This window comes from Rattus norvegicus, chromosome 9 (assembly GCF_021556685.1).
Source record: "Rattus norvegicus strain SHRSP/BbbUtx chromosome 9, alternate assembly SHRSP_T2T, whole genome shotgun sequence".
NCBI classification, from domain to species: domain Eukaryota; kingdom Metazoa; phylum Chordata; class Mammalia; order Rodentia; family Muridae; genus Rattus; species Rattus norvegicus.
Genome location: NC_141542.1, coordinates 75,301,464 through 75,313,281, shown reverse-complemented (window position 1 = coordinate 75,313,281; position 11,818 = coordinate 75,301,464).

The following is an 11,818-nucleotide window of genomic DNA, read 5'->3' as shown; positions in this document are numbered from 1 at the left end:
GACACGAGCTCCACTATGTTCATTGCAGCCTTATTTATAATAGCCAGAAGCTGGAAAGAACCCAGATGCCCTTCAACAGAGGAATGGATACAGAAAATGTGGTACATCTACACAATGGAATATTACTCAGCTGTCCGAAACAATGCCTTTATGAAATTCATAGGCAAATGGTTGGAACTGGAAAATATCATCCTGAGTGAGGAAACCCAATCACAGAAAAACACACATGGTATGCACTCATTGATAAGTGGCTATTAGCCCAAATGCTTGAATTACCCTAGATGCCTAGAACACATGAAACTCAAGACGGATGATCAAAATGTGAATGCTTCACTCCTTCTTTAAAAGGGGAACAAGAATACCCTTGGCAGGGATTAGAGAGGCAAAGATTAAAACAGAGACAGAAGGAACACCCATTCAGAGCCTGCCCCACAGGTGGCCCATACATATACAGCCACCCAATTAGACAAGATGGATGAAGCAAAGAAGTGCAGGCCGGATGTAGATCTCTCCTGAGAGACACAGCCAGAATACAGCAAATACAGAGGCGAATGCCAGCAGCAAACCACTGAACTGAGAACAGAACCCCTGTTGAAGGAATCAGAGAAAGAACTGGAAGAGCTTGAAGGGGCTCGAGACCCCATATGTACAACAATGCTAAGCAACCAGAGCTTCCAGGGACTAAGCCACTACCTAAAGACTATACATGGACTGACCCTGGACTCTGACCTCATAGGTAGCAATGAATAGCCTAGTAAGAGCACCAGTGGAAGGGGAAGCCCTGGGTCCTGCTAAGACTGAACCCCCAGTGAACGTGATTGTTGGGGGGAGGGCGGCAATGGGGGGAGGATGGGGAGGGGAATACCCATAAGGAAGGGGAGGGGGAGGGGTTAGGGGGATGTTGGACTGGAAACCGGGAAAGGGAATAACACTCAAAATGTAAATAAGAAATACTCAAGTTAATAAAAAAAAAAAATGGATTGCCTTGATCATGGTGTCTGTTTACAGCAGTAAAACCCTAACTAAAATACCCACAATATGTCCAGGTTGCATTAAAGAAAAATCAAAGCACTTCTCCTTGGAGCCATTTAACCAAGAGGAAGCAGATACTGAATTCTCTACCTCGTTTTCCCCATGTCTTCTATTTTTTCCTGTCGGACTCCTGTATGAGTCAGAATCTGTGCCTCCCTAAATGCTTGCTGCCTTATCAATCTGTTCTAGTCCTTGTGCCTGTCTATGTGAATACATCTGTGTGTATGTCTGTCCCTCACAGAGGACTCTGCTCTCTCTTTTTTGAACAGCACACGCAGCAGGAAGGAATGAGGGAGGGATGCTTCACAGAAACCTCTAACAGAATTTTTTGTAAAGGATTTAGTTTCTGGCCCCAGCTGACTAAGATATCAAACGGTATTAGAAAACCCATTGATTATGAAGCAATATCTCTATGGAGCTTTCGTCATTTAGTGGATGTTCATTTATAAGGCCACCTTCAGCCTCTTTGCTGTTTCCAGCAAGTGACAAAAGCCAACGGAAACGCCCATGCAGGCACACAGGCGTGCCTCTTGGCTCGGAAGCAGAGAAGAGTGGAGAGGTAGGTATGCTTTATCTTAGGCTGTGAACGGTTGATTTCCTGGGAAATCCAAAGTTGACTGTTACAGTGTTCTCTTAAAAGCAGAATAAACAAACAGGCTGAGCTCACAGTAGGAGAGCAGTCTTAAGTTTTAACTGACCTCAAGGTGTATAATTAACCCAGGAAATGTCAGTTCCAGAAAATGTTCCAGTCTCTTAGAATGTAAGAGATATTTGTATCATGTATTGCCACAATATGTCCCTGGACAAGACTGACCTGTCAATCAGTCTTATAATTTTCTCTTTGGCCAGAGCCTGACTGGATCTAAGGACGGGCTGAGGCTTTCGCCACACTGGAAGTTTCATGTCAACTTACATTTCAGACTCCTTAAGGCGACCCCTTCAATACTAATCTCTGGGTTCTAGCAATACGCTGCAGCCACCAGCACCGGCTTCCTGAAGATGGCCGGCCATTGGCTGTTCGTGGTTGTTTTCTTTGCCTGCTTGGCGCTGTGGTTGATCTCTTGTATCCTAACCCAGGCTCACGTCCTTGCACAACCTGCCTTTCACAATCCATTTGAACAGGATTTTCTGGCTTTGGCTCTCGGCATTTTCTCTTGACCGGATTTGACAAGAACCCTTTGTCCCAGACCTCTGCACTCATTTCCAACAGACTTTTACTATCCAGCTTTTCTACTAGATTGACTGTGGAATTTTTCCAGAGACAACTTAAAGATTGACTGCATATCCATATTTCAAAGAATGCCAGGAGGTCATTGGCTGCTATGGTTTATAAGCTAAAAGTTGAGAATTTCAATTGTTCTTGTTTTATAAATTAGAAGCCTGAGGAATATACTCTCACATCAAATGTGACTTACAAGAACTATAAATGCTTGTTGCCCCAGTCAACACTGAGCAGGAACAAATATTAACAGGGCATTTTTGTACAGGTTGAACAAAGTATTTTGGGGAGCCTTTTGTAGTTTTTAAATTTTTTCTTATGTACTGTTAATATAAATTAATCCTTTCACACACTCTGATTTCTGACTATTTTTCTCTTCATTAAATCACCTCAGATATATGTCAGCTACACACCATGCTTACACATCTGTCAAAAGTCCCTGCATGTGGCCTCAATGCATAATCCCAAAATGAGCCATCATGTCACTGCCTTAGTGACCACAAAGGAAGCTATAGTCGAAGAAATCCTAGAACGGAATGTTACTTGAACTTTGTGAGCATCATCACCTATGGAGAGTGGGAAAGGCAGGGGAAATAAACACAACACTCACTGTCTGGCCTTTTTAGCCTCAAGAGATTCACAGTCTACAGGCGAGAGAATAGTCAAGCCCTGCAAAAAGAGGACAAACTTTTAATTAAGTCTCAGCATCTCAATAAGGGCTTGAAGAGATGGGACTTTAACATTCGTGGCAGGAATTAGGTCCCTAAAAGTGAAGAGGGGAGGGGAGATAGCCTGGGGTTTCGACCAGTCACCAGATGTTGAGCTTTGGTGTTCTGTGGCGTTGTAGTTAAATCTATGTGGCCTCAGGCTTAGCAAGCAAGTGCCTCATTATTTCTTGTGGCCAATGGAGGCCGCAGGACCTTGAGCAAGGACAATACTGCCATAAATTTTGCATGAGCAGGACATGTCCAACCCATTTCGGTCAGCCATACATGTTCTCTGCATTTCCCAACAGTCTACATATATAGCTAATTGGTGTTAATGTGTTTTAGAATTATACATCTCATTATGTTCTTTATTGTTCTGATTAATAATAAATGGTTGACCTTAAAGAACAATCGAAGGGGAGAAAGAATGATATCAAAAGGAGAGGTAACCAAAAGATAAGTTAGATGTTATCTAGTTTGATCACATGAAGATTTCTAAACTCGTTGTGATAGACCAGGCCTGCAATCTTGCCAGCTAGGAGGCCAAGGAAGGGATGCTGAGGGGCAAGTTCAAATTCAACCTTGGCTGTTTTGTGACTTGCTGTCTGAAAAAAAAAAGATTTATGTGAATGGGATGGAAAGAGTATCATTGTATTTTGAAATTCAGATCCTGTTGCTGTCTGTTTTTCTTTCTCAGACTAATACTGGACCCTCAAGTATAAGAAGAATTTGCACTCCTGTAAAGACTGATTTGAAAATTAGAACAATAAAGTCATTTCAAACATTTCCAGTTCAAATCACTAAACTTTTAGGAAGAATTTTCTTTCCACAAAGTATTGGGAAAGTATCAGTGCAGCTGCACGTCAGCTCTGTCAGTGATAATTTGTACTCAGAAAACTCAAGAGCCTGTAACCGTGGCATTGGGGGTAGAGACAGGAAAACCACCACAAGCTCCAGGTCAGCCTGAATTACATGGTAAGACTGTCTCAAACAATTTATGATTAAAGTATTCATTAAGGAGTTAAATTACATCCACATTAGAAATCTGTTGATCATCTAACATGTGCAACGTAGTATGTAGATGATTGGAGGCTAAATAAAGTGAGGTTTTCAAGATTTATAATCTAGTAAAGAAAAATAGGACATCATGAAAATAGCTGAGCTATGAGACAAGGCAAGATATGTGTTCTTAGCATCGGACAAAGTTCTGTGCAACTTGTAAGACTGGATTATAGTCAAGAAACAAACCTCATAACCTGAGCTTAGTATCGATGCCTGTGATCCCAGCTCTTGGGATGGACGCGGGAGGCTCAGGCGTTTAGGATCATTCTGGACTACATATTGACCTGGAACCAGTTGGCCGAATGAAATGCTGTCTCACTCCTCCCCCCCTCCCCCCCAAACAATCAAACCTTGAAATCCAATCTATTTCTTGTGTCCATAATCCTAGAACTTGGGCAGCTGAGACCAGAGAGCTTGGACCAGCCTGGATTCTGTTTCTTTCTCTCACAAGAAGAGGGAAAGAAAAGGGAAAGGGAAGAAAAAAGAAAAGGAAGAATGGAGGGGAACTGAGAAGCATGGTGAAAAGAGGGAGGGGGAAGGACAAAGAGAAAGAATAATCAAATTTCCCCGATTCAAACCACAATTTCCAATTTGTTCCTGGGAAAGACTGGTTGATAAAATGTAGTTTGTATGAAAACATCCCAGCTATTACTATCAGAAAAAGAATGAGAGGGAGAGAAGGGAGAGGGAGGGAGGGAGGGAGGGAGGGAGGGAGGGAGAGCGCATGCGCAAACTTGTGCTGGAATGCAACTGTCCAGTGCCTCATTCACTGACCTGTCCCTAGTGCCCAAGCGCAGTAGAGAGTGCTGGCTGACATATATGAGGTGGCCAACAAACATTTGTGAAATTAGTGAACAGAGTCCAAGGAAACTGTGTGGAAATGTTCGCTTATGTTCTAGTTGTAATTCCAGGGAGTCTCCTTGATCCTGATGTTGGCCAAAGTTGGACACATATGGCCCATTATTTGCATGTGGGTTTCTGTTTCTTACAATTTTGACAAATCAAATAACAACAGGGCTAACAAGGTAACTCGGTAGTTGAGGACACTTCCTGCAAAGCCTGACAACCTGAGTTTCCTTTTCAGGACTCATTAGAGAAATGAGCCTCCAAAGTGAACCCCACACAAGATCTGTGACACACACACACACACACACACACACACACACACACACACACACACACACACACACAGAGAGAGAGAGAGAGAGAGAGAGAGAGAGAGAGAGAGAGAGAGAGAGAGATCTATTGACTGGACTTGGCATAAACTGTTCTAGACCCATGTTGGCCAGTATCTTTAGCATTAATAAACAGTGGGGGAAGGGGAGGTTATATAACATGTATCAATGTGTAGGTTCAATTCTAATGTTCTTGCCACTGGATTTCAAAAAAAATGCAGGGTGGGGTAGCACATGCCTTTAATTCCAGCAGTCAGGAGGCAGAGGCAGGTGAACAGTTATCTCTGAGTTCAAGGTCAGCCTGGTGTACAGAGCAAGTTCCAGGACATTCAGGGCTATGCAAAGAAACCTTGTCTTGAGACAAACAATCAAAAACAAAAATGCTTCCTGCCTCTGAAATCTCTGTCCAAGTTAACACTATAGGTTCTTTGTGATCTTACGCATACTCACTAGTTCCACAAATCCCCCGTTGTTAGATATTTTTATAGAATATTATATAGTATTTTAGGTTATATTTTAGTTTCTAATTATGTCTTGTCTGATTATAATATCCAATTTTAAGCCTTTACATCCATATCAGGCCCCCGTTCTGTGGTGTTCCGTTTCTATCACAGGGAGTCTCAAGTCCAGGTGACATCACTGCCTGCAACCCTGAAGCTTCCTTAGCAAGATGGTTCCGTCTGTACTGACAAAGGACCGTTTATTTTTAGGACTGTTATTGCTATGGTTACTAGGAACCACAGAGCTGGCCTTTAGGATTGCGTCCCTGAACGGTTAGTATTTGCCATGGAAATTTTGAAACAAGATAATATATGAAATTGAATATCTATGTATATGTTTAGTACAAGAGCTGGAATCATATATTCTCTCAAATGTATGAGTCAATTAAACATATAATTAAGAGTTTTTAACCTCTTTGTTACTCTAAAGAAAAATGCCTGACCAGTACCTTTAAAAAGGAAATTTTAAAAGATGTTTGATTGATTATCAAATCAGCAGAAAGCACCAGACGGTCTTATTTCCAAATTCAGTTGCAACCAACTACTTAAATGTAAAGTAAATGACACATTCGCAGTAAACAATAAACCCTTTCTTTATATTATGTTCTAAATTAATAATTGACAAAGAGTATAATGTATAAAATATTTATACAGAATATTTCTTTTTAGATATAATTTCTTTTGAGAATCTTGGCTTGGCCTATGACTAAGAATTACTCCTGTTTTAAAGCAAAAAATGACAATACATGATCTTACAAAGCACACAGACCCAGTTTACATCCTAAGTGTGCATAATGTTCCTGTTTTGCAATGTAAATCCCCGGAAATCCCAGTCTTTAGTAACAACTAAAATTCTTTCCAGTTAGTTTTGTAATTTGTGGGATATTTCAAAAGTATTGCTTTATTTTGTTGCATTTGAGATTAAACAGAAAAAAAATACTGATCTTGAAATATGGGGATTTCTTATTTCACTACTAAGGCCCTGTTTAAACATTGCTCATACATAGCAAAGGGAATTCATTCTAGTAGAGTCTAAAGCAACATTCTTTAAACGAGTTCGCATTTCGTATGCTAACATCATCATAAATGTTCATGACAACACATAAATGTAGAAACTAAAGGGAAGCTATAGATGAATTGAGCTAAGCTGTAATGCCTTTCTAATCAAGCTGACTCTGTGATGTTGGCCAAGCGACCACATCAGCAATACTCTTGGGGCAAGGTTCCCTGTTCTGACAACTGGTCCAAGTCCATATTTCTGTCTTCTTTATACCTCGTGTGGGAGGAGACAGTTTTCCCATGATGAGATCTCACGTGCAACACTGCTGACAGAGTATGGCTGTGTTCCTTCTTTATTTGTGCCTCTTTTCATTATTGGTATTAGCTTCAGTCAGCAGTTTCTTTTTTAAAAAAATTCTTTAAGCTGCTCATGTACTTAATGAAGGATAGTTACTTAAAACTTGGGGATTATAAATTCTACAAGCCTAACATACATAAAATACAGCCTGTAGCAATTTTCTGACCAGCCTTTGTATCCTCCTTTGGAGGTTAGAACACACTTCTCCCTTGTGAGAGCTCTCCCTAAACACTATGTAATCACTCGATATCCACTTTTGTGAGTGGTGGGGAAACATCATTTTGAGGTTATTCATTAAGCCTCAAGTCTGGTGGCAGAGAGTCATCATCCAAGGTACTTGGAAGACTGAGGCAGAGAACTATAAATTCATGAGCAGCCCAGGTCACAGAAGGATTCAAGGTCAGCTGAGACAACTTGGTGAGGCTCCACTGTATAATAAAAGAGAGAATGAGGCTAAGGGCTTAATCCCCAGTACTATAAAGAAAAATCAGCCAGGTTTAATTTATCAGCAATAAACACGAAAATAAGTATAGTTAGAAGTTTAAATACGTTCTCCTTTAGTTCAGTGCATGGTCTTGCTTGTCCTGTACGTCATGATACACAATGTAACATAGTGTTTCTATGGTTACCGGCTGGTTTGTGTGTGTCAACTTGACACAGCCTAGAGTCATCACATAGATAGGAGCCTCAGTTGAGGAAATGCCTCCATGAGATCCAGCTGTAAGGCATTTACTCAATGAGTGATCAAGGAGGGCTCGCCATCCTTTGGCTGGTAGTCCTGCATTCTATAAGAAAGCAGGCTGAACAAGCCATGAGGAGCAAGCCAGTAAGCAGCTCCCCTCCATCACCTCTGCATCAGCTCCTGCCTCCAGGTTCCTTCTCTGCTCGAGTTCCTGTCCTGACTTCCTCCAAAGATGAACTATGATCTGGAAGTGTAAGCCAAATAAACCCTTTCTTCCTCAACTTGCTTATTGGCCATGGTGTTTTATCACAGCAATAGAGGCTCTAACTAAGACATATGGGCTCTCAAATCAGACCTGCATTCAAAATCTAACTTCAAACTTACTAGCCAAGTCACTTTGGGTCTTGTTACTGTGGATTTGTTCCATACACAAAGTAGCTCTATTATATATTATGATATTTCATGCCTATTTATGAGTCTAGGCTTATGTAACTAGCATTATCTGATTGTACTTTGGTCATTGTTGAAAAACAAAAGTCACATGAGGTGAATACTAGTTAAGTATTGGCAACATGGAAGACAACAGGAGTTGGTGTACTTTGTAGCTACTAGAGAGTTCAAGTCATGATCTGCAAATTCAGCAAACAGAAGAGAAATTGCATTCTTTTTTTTTTCTTTTTTTCGGAGCTGGGGACCGAACCCAGGGCCTTGCGCTTGCTAGGCAAGCGCTCTACCACTGAGCCAAATCCCCAACCCTGAAATTGCATTCTTTACTTTCAGCAGAAATTATTGTAGACAAAATGAAGCCAGAAATCAGGAGGGCAAAACTGCTGTCATTTTTACTTTCAGTGCTCTGGGCACTTCACTTCATGTTCTTCTACCTAACGCAGCAGGAGATTGATTGTACAGTTACCCCAAAATGCAAACATTTGCAATAGGAACAAAGCCATTTCAGTTATGCATGATCTTTTGCAGTTTTGTTTTTTTAAGTGATGCTGAAAATTGGTCCTAGGGTCTTGCACATGACAGACACTCAGCTACAACCCCGGCCTGGCAATCTGTCTTATGAAAGGACAATATTCCTGCACATGGTGGCATTCCCCTGTAATCCCAGGACTCAGGAGGCTGAGGCAGAAAGATGGCCAAAAGTATAAGACCTTAAATATAACAGAACAAGATGAACAAAGAAAGCAGTGTCAGTCACCCAAACTACCACATTTATTGGCTTAAAGATGTGTATAAAATGTCTTTATATTTTAACTCTTTAGGACTTCTAGCAAATTCCTCTCCTTTCTGCATCCATCCATTTGTTTTTCATTTGTACCTCCTCCTTGCCCACCCCTAAGCATCAGTCTTATCTGCAGATCTTAAATTGTTGGTATTGATGATCTTGTTTTTCTTCTTTCGTTATTTTCCATGTTCTCTAGACTTCTGAACTGGTTAGATTTGACAACCTGACATAAACTAGGGAGGGTTAAAGAGATTTATTCTTTTTTTTTTCTTTTTTCTTTTTTCTTTTTTTTTCGGAGCTGGGGACCGAACCCAGGGCCTTGCGCTTGTTAGGCAAGCGCTCTACCACTGAGCTAAATCCCCAACCCCAAGAGATTTATTCTTATCAGATTGGCCTTTAGCTGTGGACCTGTGGTACCTTTTCTTGGTTGGTGACTGATATGAGGCCAATTCACTGAGGATGGTGCCACCCTGGGCATGTGGTCCTAGAGTGCACAGCATGCAAGCTATGGAGAGCAGCAAGCCAGTAAGCCATGTTTCTTCCCTCAGTGATGGGATAAGATAAAATAAACAAGATGAAATAAACCCTTTCCTGCTCAAATTGCCTTTGCTCAGTGTCTTACCACTACAACAAAGAAGCTAACTAAAACAGCTTTTTTTTTTTTTTAGCAATTTGGCTGCCAATTTCCAAATAATGGAGAATTTTCAGAGGCCAATTCTAATTTCTATGTAGTTTGAGGATATAGTGTGTGATTTCTTTTTGAGGGTTGTGACTCCAATCATTTTAACTCTGCTGAGACCAATTTCGTGGCCCAAAATATAATGTTATGGTAATACTCCTGCTTGGAGTTTGTGCTCTGCTTTTGTTCCAGAATTCTATAAATACTGCATCAAGCTTGGTGGTAGTGCTGCTCAAGACTTCTGCAGCCTTGTTTGCTGCTTCTATCAATTACTGCAAAGGGAGTGTAACATGTCCCAGCTATGGTTCTGTTTATTTGGCTTCAGCTATTTTGAAGCTCTGTATAGGTATTTAAGATTATATAGGCACTAGTACGTTTCTCCATTTTTTCTTTCTTCCCTCTTCCTTTCTTTTTTTTTTTTTTTTTTTGGTTCTTTTTTTTTTTGGAGCTGGGGATCGAACCCAGGGCCTTGCGCTTCCTAGGCAAGCGCTCTACCACTGAGCCAAATCCCCAACCCCCCTTTCTTTTTTCTAATCTAGTATCTCAGCACGTTAGCAAGGCTGGCTTCCGGCTTGCTAGCTACCTGCTTCAGCCTCTCAGGTAGGTAGACCTATAGGCACACAGTACTGTGCTCAAAGCAACTTGTCCGTGTGTGTGTGTGTGTGTGTGTGTGTGTGTGTGTGTGTGTGTGTGTGCATGCGCACACGTCTGGGCACACAATGATGCATGCACACCATGATGCATGCACCTATGCTATGGGGAACAGATATTGTCTTCCACTGTTGCTTTACCTTATTTCTTTTTTGAGACAGCATCTTTCACTGAACCTAGTGCTTACTGTTTGGTTGTGACTGGCTAGCCAGCAAGACCCCAAAATCTATCTGTCCCCTTCTCCCTCAGGGCTGGGGTAACAATCATACACCACCATGCCTGTTTTTTCTGGTGCTGGAGATTCAAATTCAGGTTCTCAATGCTTGTGCAACAAGCACTTTAGCAACTGAATCATTGCCCCAGTTCAAAATTTATCTTAATTGGCATGTTTTAAACTTTGGACCAATTCCAGCACAGGGGAGGCAGAAGCAGGTAGATCTCTGTGAGTCTGAGATGAGGCTGGACTACATAGTGAATCCTTGTCTCAATCAACTAACTTTGAGCCACATAGTCATAATGTAAATTATTAATGAACTAATTATCTTATTTCTAAGGGGCCCCAGTGTTTTGTTTCTTTCCCTGTATTCTTGGCAGTTTTTCCCTTTAATGTAATTTTTTAAATTTATCAATTTAGACATTACACATTTTCATTCAGTAAAATAAGCTCATGACTTAACCTCGAATTGTTATATGTTCATCATGTAAAATGACTCATTCATTTAACAGATAATACAATGCAAATATAGACTGTGTTATGAGTGCCTTTTATCAGGGATACAATTAACAAAAATCAACCCTTCACAAATTATATTGATAATTAGAATATCAAGTCAATAAATGTATCTTATTAAATGTTTAAAGTAGGCCAGGGACAGACCAGATCCTGAGCCTTGCTGGCCAGTTGATCAAGACCAAACATTATAGAATCAAGGACTTGAAAGACAAAAGCTGTTTTTGTTTTTGAAATAATCATTGCTGTTAGTTATTCTAATATGCAGTGGGCTAAATGTTTGTGTCTTCCTAAAATATGGTGACACTTAATTCCACTCTGAATGTAGAGATGGTTAATCTCCTAATGGCCTGCACATGGCACACAGAACCATCATGAATGGTAGAAGTTCCAGTGACTACCCACACCCCACCCCTCAGAAAGATGACAGCCCTCACCAACAACCTGATTGTGTCATTAGAAACTGTAGCTTCTATTGATTTCATTTTACCACTTGAGTTTTATTAGACATTCTTCTGCCTTATTTAAAATTGCTCATTCTGACTTTAGCTTGGCTACTCAAGGAAAGGATATATCTTCTCAATGAACTTTAAAACTTTTTTTTAATTAAAAAAATTTTTTTATGTTTGGCTGTTTTGCTTACTTGTATGTCTGCGTACCACATGCTCACCTGGTGTTCATGGAAGCCAGAAGAGGATGTTGGACTTTCTGGAACTGGAGTTACAGAAGGTTGTTGATGACAAACATGTGGATACTGGGAATCAAACCCTGGTCCTCTGGAAGAACACCCAAT